This window comes from Vigna unguiculata, chromosome 7, assembly GCF_004118075.2.
Source record: "Vigna unguiculata cultivar IT97K-499-35 chromosome 7, ASM411807v1, whole genome shotgun sequence".
NCBI lineage: Eukaryota > Viridiplantae > Streptophyta > Magnoliopsida > Fabales > Fabaceae > Vigna > Vigna unguiculata.
Window position 1 is genome coordinate 37,061,968 of NC_040285.1, and position 8,891 is coordinate 37,070,858.

Consider the following 8,891-nt stretch of genomic DNA (forward strand, 5'->3'; position numbering starts at 1 on the left):
GAACCTGGCTCATCCGGGTTGAACCCTTGGTGAGTCGGGTTGACTCATTAACCTGCAAATAAAGGATTACGTTTTGTTAAATTGAACTTTACATTTAGGTTATGTTAGTTTGTTTTTTTAACCAACACATAGATAATTTGATATTTTTGTAATTTTAGTTTGTATTTGGATTGTATCGAAGTTTATTTAGATTTTAATTATAATTTAGTTTTGGCTGAAAAAAAATTTAAATACACTGTTATATTAACAATGTTTATATTTTATTTATTTACTCCATTTATGAATATCAGCAATGTGTGTGTGAGAATATATGAATTTAGTAATACTTTAAGGATGCTAGTAAAATAAATAATTCGCAATAATATAAATTGTATAATTTATAATAAATTAAAATAATACAAATTATACTACTATTTAGATATACTTTAATGTAATAAATTATATATCACAAAAATTGATCTGTTGTAGTTTCTATATAAGTTATACACATTTATTTATTTAATAGTAATACAAACTGTTATAACTAAAATATAAATTTGATTGAATAATATACCATTTGAAATTATCTAATAAAGATAATATAGTATTTTTAGTTGAACAATATTTTTAAAATAAATCTTGTATGAGCGTATTTTGAAATATTTTAAGCTATTGTTTAAAGATAATTTTAAAATTTTAATAAGTTATTCATATGTCAGCTAAAACTGTGAACAAAATCAGCTAAATATTTCAAAATTTTGATATTTCAAATTTCTTTGGTCAGCTAAAACAAAATCAATAAGTTGTTCATTGATCAGCTAAAACGAAATCAAGAATTTGTTTACTGTGCAGCTAAAATAAATCAAACTCTAAATTATCACACAATTATAGACAAACATTGAATTTAAAAAAAAGGAGAAACATGTGTGATGTTAATACTCAAAGATGATACCATAGAAAGTGGAGCAAAAGAGCCAAAGGAAAGAGTGAAAACGAAAATGTTTATCCTCAGAATTTGAAAGATCGTCAATGAATAAATGACACAAAGTTTAGAGCTAAGAAGACGAGTAATTGGTTAAAATAAAATAAAATCAGTTTTGGCAAGGAAATTTACAAAATGGACTTAGAGAGCTTTTTTTCCGCCTTTATTTAAGACTTGAGGGTTGTGTATCGTCCCAATGTGTCAACTTTTTATCAACCGGAAAATTTGAAAATATAATAAAGTCTGTAGGTACATGAATTTGACCTAAGTTTTACAGAAATTTTGATTTAATTAACGCATCTGTAATCTAAGAGAATCTTTAAAAAATAAATAAAGAAGTTTATAATTTTTATCATCCTTATATTTTAGAAATACATGATTTGGTTCTTAAATGCTTTTAAATAGAAAGCAAATCCAATATTTAGATACTTACATTTTTCAAACTTAAAATACTATTAACTTTGAATGAGATTATTATTTTTATTTTTATTTTTTTATAACCTCAAATTCTAGTGTTGAAGATAAACTTTCTTTTGTCTTATTATTTTTTGCTGATATTTTTAGAAAGCTTCTATTGATAAAGCGATTAGGTCAAATCGGTCTCTCCCTGGTCAGGAGAAGAAAAGTGAAAAATAAGCAAGGAGTGTTGAGTAAGATTATTCGAGCTTAGGGTGCGGGAGTTTCCAAGTTCGTTCGCCGCACTTTTCGTTTTTTGACGATTTGGAAGCTGACAAGCTTGACTTCACTTGGTAAATGCTATAAAATACCAACCAAGAAGCTCCAGGTTTGATTTCTAATTTTACTCTTTTCAACTTCCAGAAGTTGACGAACTTGACTTGTTAATTCGATTAGTTAAATAAAAATAAGCATCAGAGATTGCATGTGATTGTGCTGCGATGAATGAATTCATTCTTTAACTGTTTGCCACAGAAAATGTAATACCATAATTTGTTGTAAGTTGTAGTTGATAATTGAAATATTAAACCAGAGACAATGGTACAGGTCCGGTTATAAAGAAAAGTAGGTAAATAATCTAAATTAGGAGAGGTCCTCGCACATTTAATGCTCAATAGGGTAAGGAATTGAATTCCACTGTCTCCAAAAACAGGGTATCTATAAGGAGAAAGTTGATACATTAAACCAGAGTGGTAAATTAGTAAACTTACATTAATTGCTTGATTAGAAAAACAAGTTGCCTTGACTTAGAATTGCCTATCCAGGTAATATAGTAGTGAAGAGAACGAGGCATGCATATACATTTCTAAAATAAAACTGACATAAGTTTGACCTTGCCCAACTCCTCTCGATGTGGGCATTTGGTCTAGTGGTATGATTCTCGCTTAGGGTGCGAGAGGTCCCGAGTTCAATTCTCGGAATGCCCCCTTTTTTATCTTTATATGAATTGTCTTGATGTGTTTTTGTCATTCAGTAGGCATGCATTTTTTTCTTAAACAACAGGTGAAGAGGCAAATCACAATCTTTGCAATCAGTTCTGTTTGTATTTTGCTTGACTGTTGATATGTCTTTTAACAGTTAAGCTTGAAGACACTTATCATTGTTAAGATTTACCTATTTCCCCATATGTTAGCAAGCATCTGTTTTAAAGCTTAGATTGTGGTATCTGATCTTAACTCTAAGTATGCTCCTTTTGAACTATATATTCTACAAGCAATTAAAATATTGCTTAAACAACTGAACAAGGAAGGAGGTTGTGAGTTGTTGTTGATGATGCCTGGTACCCTTAAATATCAAATTCCTATAAAAAAATGTATCAAGACATTTATATTTTTAAATCCTTTCCAAATGTAATTAGCAAGTTGTAATGAAGGGAAAAAAATGATAAATTACTAAGACCGAATATTCATGAGTATCTCTGCAATGTATTATTATAGTGAATGTCTATACTGGACTGGACTGAAGCATTACTGAACAATAGCAATCTTTACAGAGAATACAGAATGACAAAAGTTACGAAGAGAGAGACAACACAAAATTTTTCCACCCCTCTATTCACCTGTGCCTAGGTTTTTATATGTGATTCTCCACACGGAAACCTTCAGGTGTAAGTTGGTTATTTTTATTCCTTGTGATCCTTCTATTTACCACATTATCCGCAACATTAGATACCTGTCCTTGGATGATAACAAAATTCTCTGATTTTTCTGTGACTTCCAACTTTCCCTCCTTTTGTTGATATGGCATTACTGCCTCCATTAAAAATAACCTTGTCCTAAGGTTGTAATGTGGGTAGGTCTGTTGAAATGATTGTTAATCCTCCCATGTAGCATGTGCATCATCTACGCCTTCCCACTTCACTAGTACTTGTTGCCCTCCATTTATGATAGTTCTAGTCTGCAGAATCTTCACCAGTTGAAGAATTGGACCAATGACATGTTTGATCATAGGAAGGGGAATATAGGTCTACGGGGATCTCCACGGCACGACTTTAATTGTGAATATTGAAAAACGGGATGTATTTTGGCACGAGGTGGCAGAAGCACTTTATATGCCACTTTTCTGCATAATTGGAAATGGTCCAAAGTATCTCATCCCTAGTTTCTGATTTTTTTCTCAGCATTTTTTGTAGATCTGTAGGAGGTAAGCATTGAGGAATAGCAACCACATCCTTATTGGTATGTAGTAACATAGCCAAATCTGCCTCTGGAATTTGCAGGCCTTAATCATCAGCAGAATAAGGCATTTGTAGGTGCATGGTAAAATTGTCTGAAATAGGTGAGTGCAATTCATTCTACGGATGTGATTAAACTGAGTTGGAATTGGCAGTTTAGATTTTTCACCATGTATAGTAATAAACTTACCATTCTCATAAAATTTGAATGTCAATGCATTATAATCTGAGATATGAGGACGAAGTGTAGCTAACTAGGCTACTCTGGGGACCAAATATGTGCCTGCAACTGGAAGAAGCATGGTCCTGAATTTGAACCTCCACGTTTCTAACCATTCCCTCCACTGTCAAGGCATGATCATTAATGTGCAAGTCTAGGTTGTAAAAAATTATATCAACTCCCACCATCACCGATGTATCTGAATTTGCATTCCATTAATGGTGCCCTGAAATTTCATTGTACCGACTCCCAAACCTCCTTTCAGAGCATTAAAAAAGAGATGATTCATGATGCCCTAGTGAAGCATGCTGACTAATCTCATGTTCCTTATAAGATGGATCTGGTTCCAACAAGGTGGTTTCTTCATCTTCAACATGTAACAGCAAGTATTACTTATTGGGACACTTATGGTTAGGTGTAAATTGGTCATCACAGGTGAAAACATAAACCTTTCTCGTGCTTCAATTTTTGAATTTTTTTTGTGCAGTGATGGAATGACAGCTGGTGTAGGTAATAGAGGAGGTAGACTAGTATTTTTTAGTGTTTGGTTGGTCGTGTCAGGTATGTTTCTGGAATTTGCCTTGGAGGGAACTGATTTCTGTCTAGCAACATATTTTTCTTCATATAATTTGGCTGATGAAACCGCATGCAGCGTAGAAGTGGGCTCTTCTGCTATGACATCTCTGCGAATATCTGATTTAAGGCCACTGACAAAACAATCGAGCATAGCATCTGGAGTCACCCCATACTCACACGGTTTGCTAGGGCAGTAAACTCCTTATAGTAATCTCTTGAACCATCCAAAGCTGATTTAGCTTAAAGAGAGTTGAGCGAGTGCACTTGTATGGAGACTGGCCAAATTTGAATTCTAATGCCAGAGTGAAACCCACCCAAGATTGAAATGGGTTATTCTTAGAAATAATCTAAAACCATGGAATTACGTCAACTTCCACTGCATAAGGCGTTGCTTATCCAACATATTGTAATAAGTGAAAACTTGTTCTGCTTTAAATATCCATTCCAAGACATTGGATCCAATGAATCACTGAAAATCGAGTTTTTTTTTTTTTTTTTTTATAGGCAATTGTTAGTTGGTAGTCTTTGTTAGTGGGGGAGTTGAACCCACAATCTCTCCCACCTTCCCTTCTAAACCCTTTCAAATCCACCTTATTTCTCCATATTGTTAACAGGAAGGAAAGAACCCACAACCTTTCCCTCCCTTCTCTTCCCTCTAACCACTAGGCCACCCACCGAAAATTGAGTTTAACATTGCGGATTTGAAATAGTGGAACAGAAGCATGTGGTGTTGGTGGTTCCAGTGACTGTGCTTAGGGCAGTCAAGTCGATTCCACAGTTTGAAAACGAGTAGAGTATTCAGCGTGGCGAGGCTCTATGAGATTGAGCATATGTTTAACGTCCAACGACAAATTATTCATATCTGTGGAGAGTTCTTTCAATGGAGTGTGTTCCGCCATGGTTAAGGAAGGGCAAATGAAAGCAGCAATCTAATGAAGGACAAAATAAATAAGACAACTACGAAGACACAATATTGATCAATATCTCTGCAATGTATTATTTTAGTGAATGGCTACCCATTATGGACTGAAGCATTGCTATTAAACAATAGCAATCTTTACAGAGAATACAGAAAAACGAAAGTTACAACGAGAGACAACAAAATTTTTCTACCGCTCAATTCCCCGGAGCCTAGGTTTTTATATTTGATTCCCCACACGTAAACCTTAACGTGAGTTAGTTATTTTTATTCGTTGTGCTTCTTCTATTTCCCACACTCTCCACAACATTAGACATCTGTCCTTGGCCTATAACAAAATTCTCTGATTTTTTTGTGACTTCCAACTTTGCCCTCCTTTGTTGATATAACACAAGTATCTTATTTTGCACTTGACAAACACTTGGTGGTATATGTGATTAACATTCGTATCAAAACATGCGGTGTTGAATTTCAGACCACTGCACTTTAGAAGCAATATTAGAATTGTGAAGTTAAAATTATGTTTCAACTTGTGTAAGAAAGACAATACTATCAACTTACTAATTTCATATGTTAAAAGTGAAACTTACAAGTTATAGAAGCAAAGTTTTTAACTTCATAGTACACCATGTAAAAATTTAGCAAATCAATTAATTACTTTTGGTCTTCTCATCTGACTGATTCTCACTTAGGGTGTGAGTTCCCAAGTAACTGAGTTTGTTTATCCTCATCTTACATACCAACTAGCAATTGTTTCTTAATTTTAAGCCTTTGATGTCTGGAATCTGACAAGCTTGACTTTTTTGTGGTATACTTATAAAACAATAAGCATCAGGAGCTGAACGTGAATGTGTTGGAAGAATGATTAATAGTTTTAGCTGGAAATTTTGCAGTAATGAGTTACAACTTGCCACTGTAAATGTAATTAAGTTACACGGCAATTCATGGTAAGTCTTTTAATATATAAAACTAGAGGGGTAAGCAAACTTTCTTTCATTTTATTTTACTTGGAAAAACAAGTTATATTGACTGATAATTACCCATCCAGTTAACCAAATCTTACAATGTGTATGCAATAGTACTGTACAACTGAAGACATTGCATGAATAGAATAATTAGTTAGCCCTGTTATTTTCAATATGGGCATTTGGTCTAGTGGTATGATTCTCGCTTTGGGTGCGAGAGGTCCCGAGTTCGATTCTCGGAATGCCCCTTTTTTTACATATTTGTCTCTGCCTGTATTATGCTGAAGTGTGTTTGTTTGTTATTTTTTTATAAGCGCAATATCGTTGAATCATCTATATTATTTGAAATTCAATTATAAAGGAGATCGTGAATTGTTACCTTGTCCATGATGCGTAGCATAGCACTAAAAAATATCAATTTTAAAAAACTGTATTAGCACAACTTGCACCATTATTTATTCTTGTCAGTTACACATGTAGCATTAACAAGTATCTTATTTTATAATATTAAACACCCAGATGCGATGTGTGATAACCTGCATATCAAATCACATGTTGTTTGATATCATGTAATAAGAAAAGAACAACTAGTATGATAGCATATTAAATTACTTCAATCAGCTTGAATCAGTCCCTAATTCAACATATAAACAGGTACATGTGGCAGAACTTCAGTTTTTTCATTTAGAATGTTGTATAAAATGAACTACTGTAGTGATGTTTGTGGAGTTCTTTTACTATATTGAGAAGCAAGAAACTTCTCCGGACGAATGGATTTCAGGCCCCGTAAATTTTGAAATGAAAAAAATTAAAAGTAAGAGTATTTTCAACTCGTGAAATAGAGAATGCTATCATTTTAGCGATGTCATGCAGTAAAATTCTACTGTGGAAGTTAGAAACAAAGTTTTAACATTAGAATCTACCTTATACTAATTTCATCAAATTGATTGATTAGTTTTTTATAATTACCAAAGAATAGGTATTTGTGTTTATTTCTAAATTTTATCCTTTTGTAGCTTTGGAAGTTGACAAACTTTTCTTGATAGTTTGTTTGTTTAAATAATAACAAACATGATTGCCTTGGGATGAATATATTGATACGAAAACCGTTTCAGCATGGATTTTTCTGTACCATGTAACAGCTGCCACAGAAAATGGGATTGAGTCTATAAATGTAAGAACTAGAGGGGTAAATTTGTATACTCTCTTTCATATCTTAGTTAGAAAAATGAGTTTACCTTTACTGTTAATTCTCTATCCAGGAACCGTATCTGATTTTTACAATAACACTACTGACATTGTGGCAGGCATGAACAACTTTAATAGAAAACTAGAGATAGATTTGACTTGGGCATCATCATTATTAATAAGGGCATTTGCTCTAGTGGTATGACTCTCGCTTTGGGTGGGCAGAAGTTCTGTGATTTTTGTATCTGTCGCATAGTTTGCAAGCATCAGTTACAACACTGAGATAGTGGTATGTATTCTTATATTCGTCTCAAAAACATTTAAACTCAGCATTGTACAATGAAGTGATTACTAAATCAACTAAATTGTTTCTAAATCTACAAGGAAGGAGATTGTGAATTGTTGTCTTGTCCATGATGCCTAGCACCCAAATATACCAGTTTTTAAAAAGTGAATGAGTTCAAATTGCACAATTATTTATTCTAGTCCATTTGACATGACACATTATCAAATATCTTATTTTATAATATTCAACACTCAGATGTTATATGTGGTAACCTCATGAAATCGCATGCCGTTTTCAGCTGTTCTGTAAGCCAGTCAGTAAAGGAAAATAAAAACTATGATACTGAAGGAACTTCAGTCTACATGATTCAGTCTTTAATGCAGTGTACAAACAGATACATGTAGAAAAACAGAATCCACCTTAAAATAATTTGACCGTTTTGGTTTATTAGTTATTGTATAATTAACAAAAGCCAAGCTTCAGGATTTATTTCTTAATATTGTCCACTGCACAGTGTTTGAACAAATGTATGTGCACAATGATTTATTAAACTTCATTGAACATATAATTGCCACGTATCTTATTTTTCACTTTACAGCACTAAGATGGCATATGTCACCAAACATGCGTCGGAAAAGGAAAAAGAAAAACTGGTATGACACCAAACATAACTTCATTGTGCTTCAGACAGACTGTAATGTAACATAGAAACTGATATATATTGCGAAGCTTAAGTTCTTTGGTTTCAAAAGTTTTATAAGCTGATAAACTACTGTATCAATGTTGGCTGACATTTTACAGGAAATCGTGAAGCAACAAAGTTCTCTATCATTCATTATTAGTTAATTTCATACCACTGTACTTACAAATAATATTAGTATTAAGGATGATGTTTTCAAGTTGTGGTTAAAAAAAAGCAATTTTACCAACTTACTGGTGTCAGGTGGTGAAAGCTGATGTACAAATTTTCAAGTACCAAGTGACAATTTGCCACCGAGAATGCAGTAAAATTGCAAGTCATAGTCACCGTGGCTGCATAATCTATAAATTTTCCAGTACCAAGTGACATTTTTATGTAATCTTAATATATAACTGTAGATAACGTGGCTGCATAATCTATAAACATAGATTCTACCTAGCCATCTCC

The 8,891-nt window shown here is 33.1% G+C and overlaps 1 long non-coding RNA gene and 2 other non-coding genes across 4 annotated transcripts in view; all 3 read left to right on the plus strand.

The window, feature by feature from the left end:
* The first annotated feature begins 1,557 nt into the window (after positions 1-1,557).
* Positions 1,558-8,891, plus strand: part of LOC114191927 — an 8,032-nt gene continuing 698 nt past the window's right edge. Inside the window, exons 1-4 of one of the 2 annotated variants that reach the window (XR_003606038.1) lie at positions 1,558-1,745; positions 7,578-7,747; positions 8,343-8,397; positions 8,546-8,891. The exon at positions 8,546-8,891 is cut by the window's right edge and continues 698 nt beyond it. This is a non-coding gene — a long non-coding RNA (uncharacterized LOC114191927). Of the gene's footprint in view, positions 1,746-7,577; positions 7,748-8,342 lie in introns of both variants that reach the window. The other variant, XR_003606037.1, reaches the window with a different exon arrangement.
* Positions 2,272-2,343, plus strand: TRNAP-AGG. Its single transcript has one exon. It is a non-coding gene; the product is annotated as a tRNA-Pro (tRNA).
* TRNAP-UGG lies at positions 6,447-6,518 on the plus strand. Its single transcript has one exon. It is a non-coding gene; the product is annotated as a tRNA-Pro (tRNA).